Consider the following 18,737-nt stretch of genomic DNA (forward strand, 5'->3'; position numbering starts at 1 on the left):
GAAAAAATGTAAAGTAAATTGTTACCACGCTGTAAAAAGAAATGAACCGTTTCTCTAAGAGTGCAGGATCAGATTCTCATTGTTTCTGTATTTCTCTCTTTTCACACGCTCTCTCCCTCTATCTAGCATTTTATCACTGTCTGATTATTTTTAGCGAGAGGGTTTCAGCACGTTTTAGGAGACATAGCAGCGAGCACATTTCTGTTGATGCATTATTAAGGATCGAGACGCTTCATCTCTTCCATTAGCAGAACGCTAAACAGAAAGTGCCGTTTTTTCAATGTGAAAAAGCAGAAGGTCTTGCAAACCACACACATCTATTTACCTACGAGTTTCTCTGTTAGTTGTCTGCTGCTGAAGGACACGCCGCCAGGGACTGTCAGATAACTCAAAAAGGTGCATCTTTCAGACTTTACTGAAAGGTCATATGATGCAGGTTATGTGGCTTTTATCCTGGTTGCCATAGCAGCAGTCGTCCCAATGGACAGATGGAGCATCATGTTTTGTGTATCCAAAAAACACAGATGTTGCGTCCCAATTCGCCTACTATGCACTTTAAGAAATGAACTGGTTTTGTTATGAAAAAGTTTATGCATTTTACTGTTTGCACGCACTGGGACATGCTAACGCAAAACGCCGTTGTTGCCTAGACGACACTGTGATCATGAACTGTCACGAACATCAGAACACAGCACTTCTTTGCATTTAAGTATTTGTTCATTCATTATTTTGGATGTAATAGTTACTGAATACTTACATTTATTAATTTAGCGAAACGTCTTTTTTTCATATTTTTTATGCAGTATAGCGTCACTAAACTCCGCCCTCTCGCGGTGAGTTGTGGGTAGCATCAGCCATTAAGTTAAAGGTGCAGTTTGTAACAATTTTGCAATAAAATATCCAAAAACCACCAGGCTAGTGTTATATATTTTGTTCAGCTGAATACTCACGATATCTCAAATGTTTCCAACTACTTGTAAATCGTGAGAAAATTGCCATTCTAAACAGTGACACGGGCGGTGCAGTCGTCTGTCAATGGTGTCATTTCTGCGTTACCCTCTGTTACCACCTTTACTGACGTAGAAACCGCATGACAACAATGTCGAGGACAAATGCGGAAGTAGTGTCTAGCAAACCACTAGCTTTTTCCGAGCAGTTACTTATTTATGGACCACAGTTATTCGCAACATTTATACAACTTTACCTCATCCGCTAACATGATTTCTCGTTCCCGTCTGATTGATGGTGATCAACGGTGGAGTCGAAGACTCAACGCAACATCATACTGCTTATATTTAAAAAAAACTCCACATGAGTGACTGCAGCACAGATCAACATTTAATTCCACCCAAAGCTAAACAGGTGCTGTCTGCAGGGCGTGATGAAAAAAAAACCTGGCATAAGAACGCTTGTTTTCATCTTCATACACTCGCTTGATTTTTGTTTGATATGCGCATTTAACAGCTTGTCAAAGGCAAAGAAAACCGATGACATGTCTGATCATCCGCAAGATGCTAGTGTAGTGCAATATTCAAAAGCTGTTCTTTAGAAATAATACAATTAATACTTCAGACCTTCACAGCCATGACCTGTAGAATACAGAAAACACACGCAAAGCAAAAACATTTTTTTACTTTTATTATTGTGCACGAAAAAGACGATTAAATAAAAGAATCAAAATTTTAACGATAACTAACGTTGTCTTACCCCGTTTAAAAACTGTTTTTATTTTGTTTTAAGCCGCATACTAAATTCTGTTATGTGCACCATTTACATTAAATAAATATTAAAAAATTTTTTTTTATTACAAAAAATTACAATTTCCTAAACGAGTAATGAAATTAAACTTAAAAGGATAGTTCATCCAAATGAAAGATCGGTCATCATGTACTCACCCTCAGGTTGTTTCAAGTCTGTATAAATAACTTTGTTCTGATGAACACAGAGAAAGATATTTGAAAGAATGTTAGCAATATTCAGTTCTAGGACATCATCCTATACTATAGTAGGTAAAAAATACAGTATTTTTTAAGTTCTTTTGAACACATAATGAGCTATTTTGAAGAATTTAAGAAAACAAAAGAGCTCTCGGGCACCTTTGACTATCATTTAATTCTTCCTACTATGGTAGTGGAACTGAAAATGACTAACATTCTTCCAAATATCATTCTCTGTGTAAAGTAATTTATACCGGAAAGAAATAACATAAGGGTGAGTAAATGATGACCGAAATTTAATTTCTGGGTGAATTTTCGCTTTAATTCAAGATGTATTTCATAAAATCAAATAATGTATTTTAGTCATATTTGCGCATTTTTATTTTTAATCAAACTGATCCGTTTCTGTCAAACCCATCACTCACAACACATCTTGACCACCTCCAATACCCAAAATGCCTGTTAAAGCACAAAAACTATAAAATAAAAATGTACTGCAATAAGTACAAACAATACAAACCCTGCCGACGTACTCAAACACCAAACCCTATGAAGGCAGATTTGAAAATATTTGACATTTACTGACATTCGGGGCTCTCGTTGACCTGTCTGACACACGACCACAACACTCGATCACCTTTCACCGTATGTGAGTCACCGTATGATCACACATGTTCTCTCGCTCTCTCTCTCTCTCAGACTGAAGTGCAATGCAGTGCAAATGAAGACTGCTTGGGACAGTAAATCACAGAGGTCACAACCTGGAAACGCTTCTTCAAGGAATACAAAAGCCATCAGCTGTCAGGCTACTGAAATTTAAGCGGAGAGGGAAAGGAATGAGACGAAGAAAACCACAGGATAAAGTAGTACTGATGAAAACATCATTTCTTATTGTACCGGAGGCAAGTCTGGTCCAGACAAAAACCACTTACGTGTGATCATATATAAAATGCAAGACCGAAATCGATGAAGCTACAACACTGCAAGGTAGACAGTTTGCCTTGCCCTGTCTAGATCAGTCATTTCCACAGAAACCAAAGCACCGTTAATCTGAAACGTGACTCAATTCCAGTTAATAATATACCTGATTATTCCTGACAGGGTGCCTGGTATCGCCGAGGGGGTCCTGAATGATCTACTCCAAGAAACACATGTACAGATCATACCTGACCCAGATATCACACACCCGAAACTCATTACAGTCAAGTGCATTTCTCATTTCCCACTACTGTGAATAGACGCACATTATAAAAGCGTTTGTTTTCCACCTTCACTGCGCTGGTGTTATAAATCTAAAGGAAACGGCAAGGACTATAAGGTTTACTAAATAACAAAAACACAAATTCAGACAAAATACAGAAATTGTCCTCAGCACAGATCAACCAGCTGTGAACTTTATTTTTGATATTTGAAACCAAACAGCATTACAATTTGTCAGCCTGACCTATTCGAGTCGATAAAACTCAAAGAAAAAAATAACTATAACTGTGTCCTCCGTTTTTATGAGTTTATGTGTAGCCTTTAAAATGACAAGAATGAAATAGGACTGGAAACTGATAGTGACGGATTTGCTGTCCTTAAATACCTGATTGTCTGGTTTCTAGCTTTGACGATAAGGTGTTTGTAAATAATGTTTGCTGATTTTGCTGGGTACGTAAAACCTGCACAGATTTAGTGCAAATACTAAACCCATGAGTCATCACGATGTATTAAATACAGCTTTATTGATCGGCCTTCCAATGGACCAGGGTGAGATACAGGTTGAAGAAAAAAACTTTTCAAACTCCAGAATAGGGAAGAACATATAAAACACTGACTTGAATTCATGTCTTTTAGTTTTTTCCTGAAACATTTATATATAAGATGATAGGAGCTAACAAACATATTATTGATTTGACTGTGTGTGTGTCTGTGAGAGAGAGATAGAGAAAGAGAGCCCTTTTTTGACTGTGTGTGAGTGTGTGTGTGTTTGTGAGAGAGAGAGAGCGAGAGAGTGTCACAGAGAGAGAGAGAGAGAGAGAGAGAGAGAGACCCGATTTGACTGTGTGTGTGTGTGTGTGTGTGTGTGTGAGAGAGAGAGCGAGATAAAGAGAGAGAGAGAGAGAGAGAGAGAGAGCGAGAGAGATTACAGTGTGGGTGAATTCATCACGTCTCATAATGAGACACACTCGAGCATTTCAGCCACTTCACCGGCCCACCTGCTGTTTTCTAAACACACATCCATCAACACACACGGTAAAACAAGGTTGTCAAGCCGCAGCGCACAAAATAGCAGATTACAACTGAGTGATGTTTGTAAAGACACAGTAGATATCCAAACACTGAAGAAAAGAGCCTAACGCTGTTGTCAAGACCTGCTGAAAAGGACATTTAAAACAAGTCAAGGGTTGTTTGCTGGTCTTTGTTGTTTCAATCTGGTTTGCCAGACTGACCAGCTCACAAGTGCACTAAACCATCAACACTACACCAGTGCAAACCAGTCCAGTCACCAGATGAGACGAGCATCAACCAGATTTTTGTACTTTTAATAATGTTCTTTGTTCTGTTTCTTCATTCCAAACAAGCTCACATCCAACAGACGTCCTGAGCTGTAACTGGGGATGCACCAAATGTGTCATTAATCAGAGTTTTTGTAATAAAGACACTGAAACTCAAAGGAGCCTCCATTAACAGACTTTAACCCACCAGCAGGGGGCGCCAGTGAGATCACGTGCATTAAGTTGCACTTTGACGCTCATTAAAATCATCACATAAAAAGCATAAATGTGAACATCTGTCATGACAACATCTGGTCAGCAACTGTGAAGCGAGTAGCCGTCTGTCAGACCAAACTCAATGCTCTGTCGCTGCATTTTCCAAACGTGCACACAGCCAGCGAATCTATGAGTGCTACTGTCTCACCCCAGTGAAAAGAGCTATTGTGTTTGTCTGTGTGTGTTGTGTTGTGTGTGTCAGTGAGTGAGTGAGTTAGTGAGTAAGAGAGAGAGAGAAGGAAATGTGTGCGCTTTCTTATCACGTTTTGTTTGTGCATTTGAGGACTAAAGATGAGCCATATGATATCATGGGAAAACTATTTCATGCTATTTGATATTTTTAGGTCGTGGACTGACAATGTGCGTCATTCTTTCATAACCTACTATGTAAAAACTAGTATGCTTTAGCATTTACTACAGTAAATTGTAGTATATTTTGTTAATGTATATTTTCTGTGATTTTACCTACAGTCAATTGATAAACTTTAGTAATACTTTAGTATACGTCTATATTTACTAAGGTACATAGAATTAATTAATTTTACTATAGTTTACTATAGTACACTGTAAAGTATAGTATTTTATTATAGTATTTTTAACAGAAATATTATTTAGGGAAAATCACAGTAACAACAAAAAAAGAACCATGTCTTACCATCGGACATGCGCCGTGGCATTCAAGTATGTATATTGTTCAATGGTAGGATGTAGAAATACCACAGTACGTTTTATAAAATTAAAATATTCCCAATATAGGAGCATGAAAACTATCAAACACATTTTGCATGCAGAAGTAAATAAACAAAAAAATCTCCATTTTACACATGCTTGCAGCTGGACACACATGAAACATACAGGTAAAGCATTAAAAACAACATGCTACGTTGTGTCACGCTTGACTTAATGTTATTTCATATTTCCTCTATTAACTGAATCCATCTGGTCTGACGTGAGATGCAACCACAGCACACACAAGAAAATGAATAAAGCATGTTACGATCTTGTAAGTTGTGGAGGGAGATCATGACAAACATCGCCAAATAGGGACAAATACAACAAAGTAGATGTTTCGAATAAAATATTCACTCTGTCTTTTCTGTACAGAAAACTCTGAAAAACACAGAAATACTGTAAAAACATGTGACATGTTCTACAACAAGCCTTCTGTGACGTCAGCTTTGTGCGAGTAACAGACATAAAATTGCATTCCAAACATTTATAAGACAACAAAAGCAAATGGTGTTAAAATGATATCATTATAACTAGTTATTAATGCAAGTTTGAATTTGCATAAATAAAAAAGATGACTACAATTTCCTCATTCAAAACTACAGGGTCAGTTCAAATGACCTACAACATAAGACAAACGTCACAGGGAGTATTTTTTGCTGATCTATTACTGGAATAGTATAAACAAAACTCAAAAACAATGCATAAAAAGTGGCTGTTACACAAAAGATGATCCGACAAATAACATGTCTGTGTTGTCTCGCTCTGTATTAAGATGAGGTAAGCCAAACATTTACTGGTAATCGACCTTCTTTTATTTCCAAAAAATGTCTCTGACAAGACGAAGATAAATAGATATTCATCTGCATAATCGTCGGGCAAAACTCTCCGCTCTATTAACTTTAACCCTGAGCCGGAAATTCCTCCTGTCTCTCTCTCTGTGGCTCTCCTCCTCCGCCTCCTTATGAGAAACACGGCTCTATTTTTGGGATCTGGACAAATATCAGGGAATATGGAGGGAATGTGGTCTTGTCATTTTTCCTTTTCCATCACTATGGACTCAGGGAACCATACACACTGTTCTCAAAAACACATGCTCAAACACACACACGAACACACACCACAACATATAAAATACGGTAGAGACCCCCCCCCCCCTCCCTGTGCAGAACACATCTCACATTGACCACCAGCATGACCCAGTTTACAAAAGAAAGATAGTTTTTTTTGGTCATTTGTTTCGTTTTGAGAACGTCTAGTTGAACATCCAATTGCTTTTTTTTTTTTAGAATATTTAAATTTTACAAATCGAGATGCGCTACGACAATGTGAATTTCAGTAGAAAAAGCTATAAAATACATAATTAATTCCCATGTCAAAGTTATAATTTTTTTTCCGAGGTTTCGATTTTTTTTCTTTAATATGATAATTTTTTGTTATTAAACTGTATGTTCTAAAATTCAAATCTTTACTGCCGTTTTCAGCAGTTTCGTGAGAATGACCCATTTATATTATTATTATTAGCAATGTTAGATGCTCTTAATCATGCGTTCGGCCTTCATGTTATTGAAAATGCTGAATTAACCGTAAAAAAGGAATAAATGTTAAAATTTCACTCCAGTGCTGTGATTCATGACATCATTTAGTGTATTACTCGATGTATTACCAGAATCCATCTGGGGTTCTGTTAATGAATAGCTTTATCATGCACGCATTGCAGAGGAAGTGTTTACCTTTTCTTTACTCATTACAGAAGTGATCACGAGAGCAAGAATATCAAAGAAATAAAACGTAAGACCACATACAGTATTTGAAAAAGATGTCATTTATCATCTTTGCCGTTGACATTATTTCACACCTGGTAAACTAGCGACTGCTGTCAAATCTCTGCACCTCGCGTACATTCCCTCCCCAAACGCAGTGTTCCATAACGCAAAATTTCTCTTGTCGGCAGTGCATTAAATTCCACCCAACCCCACTCGGCTCAAACCAAGCTTGCAAATAATGAAAATTCTTTGTACAAACCCCCCACTGGCACACTACCACACACATTAACCATAAATACCTGCCATACATTAGGACCCTACATCACAATCCCAGCGAGAAGGGGAAAAAACGAATCCGAACAATCTGAACAAAGAACAGACTTGAACTAAATTTGGGTCAGACTGGGTCTGTATAGAGAGCGCTGTCCGCATCAATGAGGGTCAGCGAGTGTTTTGGCTGCAGGCCTGAAGAAACAAGGTATTTGACTTCAACATAAACCTAATAAAAGCAACAAGCCCAAAAAAGTCTGGAATATAATGCCTTTAAGTAAATATATGGCCTCATTGAGCACTCGGACTGGGGCTGATGTCGTGCTAAGAGCTGCTCGTATCATTTCACAGAGCTCTGAACTTTACAACGCACACAGGTGTCAGGATGACATCACTGCGGTACGACATCATACACCAGGCCCCTATACAGGCCTTTGACATCCATAAATCTACATGTATATAAATGTGATATGTGTAAGTCATGCTTGGTGACCTTGAAGTGAAATGAAAAGTTGAAGATCAGATAAATGTGACCAGGACCTGATTGAGAGCATGCAGTAAGAGAAGAAAAATGCACAGAGGCTTCAAATACCAGACCTGGCGGAAAAAAAAGATTAAGTCAACACGCAAGCTAACATTTTTATCCACAAGCAGAATTACTTTTATATCTGAGTCATGTCTGTGAATAATCTGTTCTTTAATAATATCCGAATGCACAGTTGGAGTGTGTTATGTGCAGGCAGCACACGTTTCGCGATATATCGTGCGGTTCTCAGTTTCTCAATGAATTACGGTTAAATGCCGCCACATCCGGAGCCAGGGGGCGCTCTTGTGCAGAAACGTCGAAGATAAGAAACAGGAGAAGAAGAACGATTAGTTCATAGTTACAGGAGATACCAATTGCCATATTCTATCGCTGTTCTTTAAACCTATTTAGGATATTTTCATGATAAATAAGTATATTTATAGTTATTATGTTTGATGAGTGCTGCTTTTTCAAATTCACGTTATAAACGACTCAATCGTGTAGCGATTTAAGATCGAGCAGCACTTCCAACTGATCAAAGAGCCTTAGTTCACGGGAGCGCTGAGCATAAAACACAGAATCGATTTGTATAATTAGCGCGAATCGCGATATATTTTTAGTCAAGTCAACTACAATTGTAAACCAGCTAACACTTTTAATAACTCTTCCTATGTACTTAAATGAAGAAAATAATATTTATTTACTGAGAAATCCACTATTGTGTGAAAGGGGATCACAACAACAACTTTCACCGAAACCTTGGAGGCAAATATCAGGATGTGAAAAATGACTTTAAAATAATGGCCACACCATTGTTTTTTATTTCTGACACTGGGATTGGTAACGTTAGGTCTATTATTAGAGTCGGTTGCCTGTAGCATTTGCTATTCCTATGGTGATAGTTCAAACATGATGAAAAACACTTGCTCTTTTTCCTAAGTTTGCATGATTGTAACTTAATAATGTGATGGTTGATCCCCCCACACTTGCCCTCTTGTCATTTCAAACCTGTATGACTTTCTTTCTTCCGCAGAACATAAAAGAAGATATTTGGAAGAATGATGTTAACCGGTCCCCATTCACTTGCATTGGTTTTGTGTCCACAAAATCGAAGTGAACGGGGTCCAATGCTGTTCGGGTACCAACTTTCTTCAAAATATCTTCTTGTGTGTACTGCGGAAGAAAGAAAGTCATAAAGGTTTGAAATGGCAAGACGGCAAATGACAACATAATTTTCATTTTTGGGTGAACTGTCACTTTAACTTCTTAGTTAGATTTATTAATATCCTTTCAGATTCTGGTTCTGAATGAACTTGTATTTTAGAATCTTCCTTTATAAAGCCAGAGATATGGAGATCTCATTTTTCAGTGGTCAAAAACTCGATGTGGGTAACTTTACATACAGTAGATACCTGTTGAATTCAAGAAAGAATGCCTAAACCTCATGTTAAATTGACATGAAATCACCCAGTTATCTTGGACCAAAGACAGAAAGAGAATATAAAAGTTAAGAAAAAGTTAAAAGTGTGCGTAATCTGTTGATTTCCAATTAAAAGTGTTTGTAAACATGTTGCTTTCACTGAGCTGGATTAAAGCTAATCTACAGTTTAGTAAAAGAAACATTACTGAAATCTGCTAAATCTTCATTTGTAAGCCACAGCAAACAACACAGAGCCAAGAATACATACATAACCAGATAACAAACAACACAAAAAGATTTAAGAGATGTTGAGATCGCTCTGCATTTAGAATAGTATACTATACAGTACACAGCTTTATTACAAAAATAGCATGTGAAACAGTTTTCATCATGCAGAGATAAACATTGTAAACCATAGCACGCTACAATGTCGTCACATGACCTTGTCATACGTCTAAATCAGCAAATGGAGTCCAGTTATCATCTTCAAAAAAGTTTTCCATTTAACTCTGAAAACAGAAGGTCAAGTTGAGAGCACTGCATTGTGGGATACTAAATCCCATGCAGTGCGTCATGTTTTACAGATGTTTTACACATTTGAAACACATCTGAAACAACACAAAAGAAAGAAGTGAAGAAAAACGTTTCAGCATCTCAAAGACTGCCCCATTTGACTGCACATTGTTTCAACCAACTGTTGCTTTTTCCTTACAAACTCCTTTTGTTTTAAGTTAATTCTTATGCACAATTCCTATAAAACTAATTTCAAGCACTTAAGTAATCCACAGATCAAAAGGCTTTTAAAACCATAAGAAACTAAATCGTTCAAGTGCGTGCAAACTTTTGACAGACCTGATTGTTGCTTTGAACTAATGATGTTTTTTTTGCATGCCACTAAGCTGCAATTTTAAGGGCAGAGCTGCTTTCAAAATGTAAAAATACTTGACATGCCAACAGAGTGCATTAAAACAGAAAGACAGAGATTTAAGAGAGAGAGAGTAATTGCAGAGTAATAGGGTCAACCACAAGAGAATCCACTCTCTCTCTCCCTCTCTCCCTCTCTCTCTCTCTCCTAATATGGCAGGCTTCTGTCTGCCTGCGATTCATGCAGGCTCTGGCCCAGAGACGCCTGCTCCCAGAGAGTGATTAGATCAAAGTCCCACCCCTCCATCTCCCGTCTCAGACCGTTCAAGACCCTCAACCCTCTCTCTCTCACCTGCAAACCCGACCTGGCAGGCATAATTCTGAGCGGCCTCAGCCGGTGCCGTTCCCCCCGCCCGGATCTGAGCCGCACACCAGAAGAGTTTCAGGCTGAAACACAACAGTCCAGAACATTCTCCATTTAAAGCTGAGAGCGGGGAGGGGGGGTGATCGTATCACCCCCATCCTTTTCCCAGAAGGTTTTGGCTCCGTCCCAAGGAGCTGGAATGAAATGCAGGAATCCAGGTACAGAATGAATGCTGGGATCGCGTGCGGTCAACATTATGCGCACATGCACACACAGCTATGGGTGCAAAGGCGGAAAAGCAAAAAGAATCTGTAAATATTTAGGAATGGAAATAGTAAGAAAAAAGGGATACACAATACTGTTCCTTTTAATTACTTAAAGGGATAGTCCACCCAAAAATTCTGTCATCATTTACTCACTCTCACTGTTTCAAACCTGTATGAATTTCGTGGTTCCGCTGAACACAAAGGAAGATAGTTGGAAGAATGTCAGTTACCAAAATGATCTCATCCCCCATTTACTGCCATGCTAAGGAAAATAAATACTATGGGAGTCAATGGGAGATGAGATCTGTTTAGGTGATTCAGGTTTTGAACAATCTGAGGAGGTAAATGATGACAGAATGTACATTTTTGGGTGAACTGTCCCTTTAAATTTACACAGTTATCCGTTTCCAACAAAATCCCACAGTTATTACAGTGCTAGGGAAGTACCATGGCACGTTTTGGCACTATTTGTTAACAAATGATTGCAATTTGATGAATACTATTGGTGGGGAAAAAGATTTACTAGGGAAATATGATGCTAATCATATGACTATGGTTCAATAAAAAAAAATACTACCATTGTTAAAAGCACTTGTTCCTTTTCTTACTTTCATAAAGTAAAAAATAAATTCATACTCCCATGTCAAGCAAAGCCAGAGAAATCACCACACGAGAAGGAAAATGAGTTTAGAAAACTTTAGCAAAATCGTTGAACTACAAGAAACTTTGCAACAACTACAGTAACAGTACATCAACAGGAAAAATATACCCAGGTTTCATTCGGTGTATAAAATAAGGGCGTTTGAGGGTAAAAAACACAATCGATGCAAAAATCAGAAACATAACAAACAAGGACACGTATTCTTTATCTCCCATCATCTCCACACCCTCTTATATAGCGTCTCTCTCTTCCTGCTGCTCAAAAACTCTTCTGCCCATTCTCACAGTCTCTGAGAGAGGAAGATCTGTTTGTTTCCGTCTTGTAAGAGAACACTATTCCCATGACCATATGATTCACCACTATTTATAGACAGCCATGAGCCATCATAAAAGATGCCTCGCTCGCTCCTGCGTCCTGCATGCGGCCCGAGGTCGCTATAGCAACAGGGTAAGACAGGAGCGAAGGAACAGACCGCAGGAACTCCGTATCTCCACATCAGCCGTTTCTCTCTCCGAGTCCCACACAGCTGACGGGGACAGACAATTCCAGAAGAAACTGAAAGCTAGAATATAATACTCATTTGGTAGAAGAGGCAGAACTTTACACAGCGTTTATGAGCTAGAACCGACAAACAAACTGTGTACAGTAACAAGACCTCTTGCATACAGGCTCAGCTGACCTGAAGATCAATAAGAGCAGTGTTTCTCAAACAAAAGCCCAGAGGATGACCTCAAGATAACTTTAATACATATGATAAGGAACCATAGAGACTACTATAACACAAGTGAACCAGCACAAAGTAAAAAAAATGTGTGATTCTACAACCAACTATTACACCCGTTTCAACTGTTATGCACATTGAGTCCAAGATTTCCACACTTTATAAAATAATTACGACCTGGTTCGATTTTCTGCGTTTTTCAAATACGTCAAGCATTTTAGTAAGCGCTTTTAATAATTCAGAGACATGTTAAAACAAGACCCAAATAATAATAACATATACGGAAATTTCGGACTATATGTGCAAAGACCTTTACACTCTTTACTTGTTAACTTGCAGACACATCAGCAACAATGTGACGTCATAGTAACATATCAGAAGAGGTAATGCACTGGGATTGCACATAGTTAGAAACAATTGTGTAGTACAATGCAATGTAAGTCGCATAAATGCAATGCATAAATGTCAATGCAAATCTAATCGAGTCATATACATGTAACAGGAGGGTCAGAGGACGAAGTCTGTTGATTTAATTTTTTTTACGCTTGTATCTCCTCACCTCTTACACTCGGGGGTGATAAATATCTCTACCTGTGATGATCAAGAGGTCAAATGTCAAACAGGGTGAAGAGCCATGTGTGTGCAAGAAGGAATGAAAGCAGTGACCTAAAGTTCACTACACACACACAAACAAACAAACAAACATATTCACTTCAGATAATATTGCTCCAACACAACAGTCTATAGCATTATGAAAGAAGAGATTTTAAACGTGCACTGTACTGAGTAACAGCAGGATAAACGGAAAACAGTAGAGAGTAAAATTAAGACGTGCAACTACAGTATGTGCATGTGAAAAGCAAACCAAGTTTTGGCAAGAGAGAAGTACAGACGGACAAAGAAGTCAGTATTTCTTTGTGCTGAACACAGGAACGAAAACAAGAAATGAGAAGCAGATGCAAGTACGGTGACAAAGTTACAGATGGAGTGACTGGTAGTATCTTTGGGGAGAACAAAGCTCTGGGGTTGGACGGGATGAGGAGGTGGTGCAGGTGGTGGCAGAAACTTTGCGGCCCTCGAATGCAAGCACATCACATTTAGCCAAACTCAACCGCATCCTATTCATCCAAGAACGTCAGCGACAGTTCCACTATTCAGAGAAAACATCTTTTACGAACCCATCATCATGGACCTTACCCTCTTCGTTTGGTCACACAAATATCAATGATCCAGGAAGAGAAAAGTTAAAAGACACAGAAAAGATGATGCGGTGTCTCTTGTGTAACGTTCAGCCTATCAAATCCTGAAGACACCCGGCAATAAATGCCTTGACTAATTCTCATTCAAGTGTGTCTTGAATGTAATGTCTAATAAACTCTTCTCCTGTTCCAGCTTCAGACTGATGTCATCTAATATTCCAACAGACCTCTGCCAGAAAGTCATGTCGAACAAGCACATGAGCGAAAGGTTACATGGTGTTGAGAACGTCATTCGTTTTCATTCCCAGAAACACATGGGCAAACTTTGTGCTCCGGTTAAATGTATTTGACATTCTGCCTTTTCAGAAAACTCTAAAAATGTGTAAATCCAAACCCGAGCCGCCCCTTTAAGAGAGAATGTTTAAAAAAATCAGCCACAGAAAAAGAAATGTGTTTTTACAGCTGCTTCTGTTCTTCTATTCCTGGAGAAGAAAGAAAGAGGAGCAAAGAACAACAGCATAAACACAAGACAGATCGAGAACCGAGAGACAACGATGAATGATCATAGACCTTGACTGACTTTGGTAGTTGAATTGATTGTTGTTGGACAATTGTAAACTTGCTTTCACTAAGAGACTAAAAGTTCTACATGAAGCTCAGGTGACCTCACCAAACAACATCGCTCCTGCTTGCCAAAAAAAGACTTGAATCAAGAATAAAAAGACATAATGCATTAAGAAAGATAACTCATAGAAGAGTTTCGGTAGACATCCCAACATCATCAAACATGAACTCAAAATGTTTCATTCAAGAGTTCAAGGGATAGTTCACCCAAAACCATTTATTCATGTAGTTCAAAACTTGTTTTTGATTATTTCTTTAGCGTAAGACAACAGGAGATAGTTTGAGGAATGTGTCGGTGGTTCCGTGATCACACAAAAGTCCAAAAACTCCCAAAAGTTTATTTTTAAGATAGAAAAAGGAAACTTGAAATGTTCCTCTGAAATGCGACAGAGAACAGACACATACACACAAACCCGGGTTTTATTACCTATTCTAGCAATACAGACTTCTCATTATTACAGGAGGTCAATCCGGACATAATGGCACGAATAGGCAGTGTCCCGCAGCAGTCATCTCTGCCCATCTTTTTCTCTCCGAGCGGAACATTCCTGGCTTCCGACCGCCTGCCCAACTGTTTCCTCTCCAGCGTTCCTGCATCATTACCATTATCCCAATTATCATTAGAGGGGTAATTAGGGCTATTATGATTGATGAGGACTGATCTGTGGGTCTCGCTGAAGACGTGGGACACTGAGAGTCCAGCCAGAGGACAGACGGCTCACCTCATCAATGAGGACACGCAGACAAACGCTTAAATGCACCAGCATATATTAACTTCGCATGACAACCTCCTCCAGCTGTTTAGAAGAGAAGCCTGTCAGGAACACGGCAAGGTCATATTTCACAAAGTCAAAGAGAGGAATTAAGAAGAAACAATGTGCTGGGAAGTAACATTTTACGAGGTTTTGCATTCCATCGCAACTTCTATTGACCTCATTCTTTTAAACACAAAAAGAACATCTATATAAAATAATAAGATATATGAAGTATTTGCACATAAAGATATGCGATACTGCACTCAAAAAATATTTTTTTCTGCTTGTCCAGTTTACTTAACTAACTTAAGTTAAATCGACACAACTTTTGTCAAATTTGTTCACAACATGATTTTTTTATGTTTAGTCATACAACTGAATCCACTCATGTTGGGACGAAATAAAGGAGTTGTGTTAATATAAAATTGTTACTATTGGGCAAAGGAATCTTATTTTGCAGCATGCTTTGCATATGAATGCATTTTGAGATTTATTTGATTAAATTAGAGTTATTTTATGCATCTTTTTCTTCAAGGTTTTGAAGAGTTTGTTATATTTTTGAGTTTTATGGCTAACATATTTTAGAAAAGCGTTGCCTTTGGTAAGCTAGTGTGCGGTTACATTTTTAACTTACAACTTACATCTTCTTATTGAAGACAAGTGTACGTTTTGTCTGATTATTAATAAAATGTATAAAATTAAAAAAATTGTTTCAAGATGCCTTCATTGAATAAACTATTGCAGAAAATTGGGTTTTTATATTGGAAATGTAAAATATACATATAACATTATTGAACTTCATCAAGTTAATGATTTTAAACAAAAACAAGACTATTAATCTGATTCAACTAAACAACATTGCATTAACTTTATGTAAGTACCTTTAGGTTAGTGAAATAGATAATGTTACTTAAATTCAATGTAATCAAATAATATTGAACCTGTTGAACATATCATTTTGTGTGTTGTGTATTGTAGTTATAATCATTTTAGATTAAAAAAATGTATCCTGGCATGAACCTCACAGGATGGGGACCTGGCTCTGACCCAGTATCTGCCATCCTCCGCCGAGCTCTTTAATGGTTTACATGTCTGATTTAGAAATATTCTGCTTGCTTTCTTTGTCTATCTTAAGGTTTTCATACGAGAGAAGGTGCCTGAAAAAGCGGAAACAATCCAGATGCTATTTTAGGTCTGTCAAACTTCACTCTTATAGCAGACTGTGCACATTCAGTTCCGGACCACCTGTAATACGACTGGAAACCCAAACACACAATTATATCGCGGTAACATTAACTGTTGAAGAAGTGTGACGTGAGCGTTGTATCGTTCCCAACGGCTCCACTGACGTTATTGTTCAGTCACTCTGGCTATTATGGTTGGCTGAAAGTGCAAACGTTGTGTAAAAAACGCTGGTGTAAGAGCGGCTAATTTGGGGTTGCGATGAAACTACAGCTTGACTGTGATGCTATTATTACAAACATTGAAAGGAACACAAGGCAAGTAAACATCAAATGAGACACTGAAATGAGTAACGTTATTAAATATAAGTCAATTAAACTTAAACTTTAGCACTTAATAGAACTTAAATAGGACTATTAAAAAGTCAACAAATAAAAGGGTGTCGAAAGCACATAACAAAATAGTTTAAAATGAACTCAAATTAATTAAAAACCCAAATTATTTCAGAACTTAAAAGCTAATCAAAGACATAAAACAACTGAAAAAAATCCTGGCTAAAAGTAATGATGCCAACCAAAAACAGAACCTGCCTGAGTTTTAGTTCCAACTTTGAGGCCATTGAGGTCATGTTCCAGAACTTTCTTCCTGGAGGTAGGACCCGGACTCTGATAGTCCTCCCTGCTATCACCACGGAGATGTGAAGCCCTCCCAAACCGCCGCAGTGACGCCATTAAAGACAAACAAAGAGTAAAAGAGAACGAGCGCGGAAGTCTCGATCCGTCCCCCCAAAACTGGCACACATTCTACCGGTTTGATCTCGAGTTGTCCCCATGTTGTGCTGCCAACTCCGAGTCAGTACTCATGTGAGTGTGTCAGTGAGCGAGGGACCGCTGATCCGGTGCACCCACACGCTAAAGGTCCAGCAGCCTACACGCTCAACTATCTCGCGACCCGCTACAGAAAACGCATTGTCCGAGGTACAGTAAGTGGGCTCAGACGCCAATGAGAAAAATATGGAATGGTTTCATTGTGCTAGGTTTCATTTACAAGCCAATGCAACAACACACAAATAATAAGCACGTGTAAATTCGTTAAAACGTCGTTCTGTTTCCAGAGACTCATCGAAAGCGTTTGTAATTTTCCAAGACGGAACTGATTCCAAAGAGACAGTTCTCTTCTACGCTGCGCAGAACTCTGAGAAAGAGAATGAAATTTGGAGGTCTAACCCACATCAGACAGACAACAGAACCATTCTGGGTTTCTAAAGAAAGAATGAGACCACATTAAAGCAAAGATAGCCGAAAGAAATGCACAAAAATGCTCAAACGTTTTTTAACTGAGCCAGACAAATGCTTAAATAATGTTTTTGCAACCACACGTCATACTTACGCATATCAAATGTAATATAATGGAAACTTTCAAATAGCAGAGAACAGAAGGGCATAAGCCAACAGAAGAGCGTGGTACCATCGCATTTGGGGCTCTACACGTTTTTTTAAGAGCATAAGTTGCAGTCCTTGTCCATTTTGGAGATGAACACAATAAAGTGATACTTCACCCAAAAATGAAAAGTCTGTCATCATTAACTTACCTTTGAGTTCCAAATATGTATACATTTCTTTGTTCTGATGAACACAGAGAAAGATATTTGGAAGAATGCTTATAACAAGACCGATTTTGCCACCCATTGACTACCATATCAGGAAAAAAATACAATGTTAGTCAAAAGTGCCCCAGAACTGTTTGTTGTCCTACATTCTTCAAAATATCTTCTTTTGAGTTCAACAGTACAAAAAGAAGATAAACTCATTTTTCCTACTTTGGGAGTCAATGGGGGGTAAAATCTGTTTGGTTATAAGCGTTCTTCCAAATATCTTTCTCTGTGTTCATCAGAACAGAGAAATGTATACATATTTGGAACTCAAAGGTAAGTTAATGATGACAGAATGTTTATTTTTGGGTGAAGTATCACTATAACGTGCCATAGTATATCATGCACATATCCTGCAACTATCCCTATTCATGCCTTGAGCCTCGATGGTAAATCTGTAAGATGTGAGAAACTTACATGGAAAATAAACAAATCAACAGACAAACACGCTGGAGCTATGCCAGATGTACCATGGGAAAGAGTGAACTGCATGAGATTCTGCGACCCTGTTCTCTGCGGTCTGGAGATCAGACCGGCCTCCTCTGAAACGGAAAACAACAACAACCTTCTGCCATTCGTCTTCTATTCATGGAACGCTGTAACACTTTTTGGTATACAACTCCTCGCTCCTTTGAAGTTCCTCTGCAAGACGTTGGCTTGAGTTGGCCCCGGTCTTGTTTTAATAATGCAGGATTGCAGCAATGAGTGATTGTTCTGTAAGACGCATCAACATGTGTGATGTCATTTGCATTTTATTCTTAATAATGGAGTGGCGAGAAAATGAGAACATGTAGAGCCGTAGGCGGTCCTGTCAGCAAAATATACATCTAAACAACAAAAACACACCACGGATATTAAAAATCTGTCAAGCTGTGCGTGCGGCCGCGTGCGGAAAAACAGACATTTGAGATAAACTCATTAAAGAGAGAGAGAGAGAACGATAGGAGGAGTGAAAGACAGAGAGGGAAAAAAGAGAGGTATAGACCTGGTGTTTTGATATGTCAACATCACAATTTTGAAACTTTATGGCAATATATATAGAAATGTAT

General features: G+C 38.3%; 1 protein-coding gene across 2 annotated transcripts in view; it reads right to left on the reverse strand.

Moving 5' to 3' along the window:
- LOC130435410 (rho guanine nucleotide exchange factor 17-like) overlaps positions 1–18,737 on the reverse strand; it is a 51,972-nt gene that overhangs the window by 21,046 nt on the left and 12,189 nt on the right. The window lies entirely within an intron of this gene.

Source organism: Triplophysa dalaica, chromosome 14 (assembly GCF_015846415.1).
Source record: "Triplophysa dalaica isolate WHDGS20190420 chromosome 14, ASM1584641v1, whole genome shotgun sequence".
Lineage (NCBI taxonomy): Eukaryota > Metazoa > Chordata > Actinopteri > Cypriniformes > Nemacheilidae > Triplophysa > Triplophysa dalaica.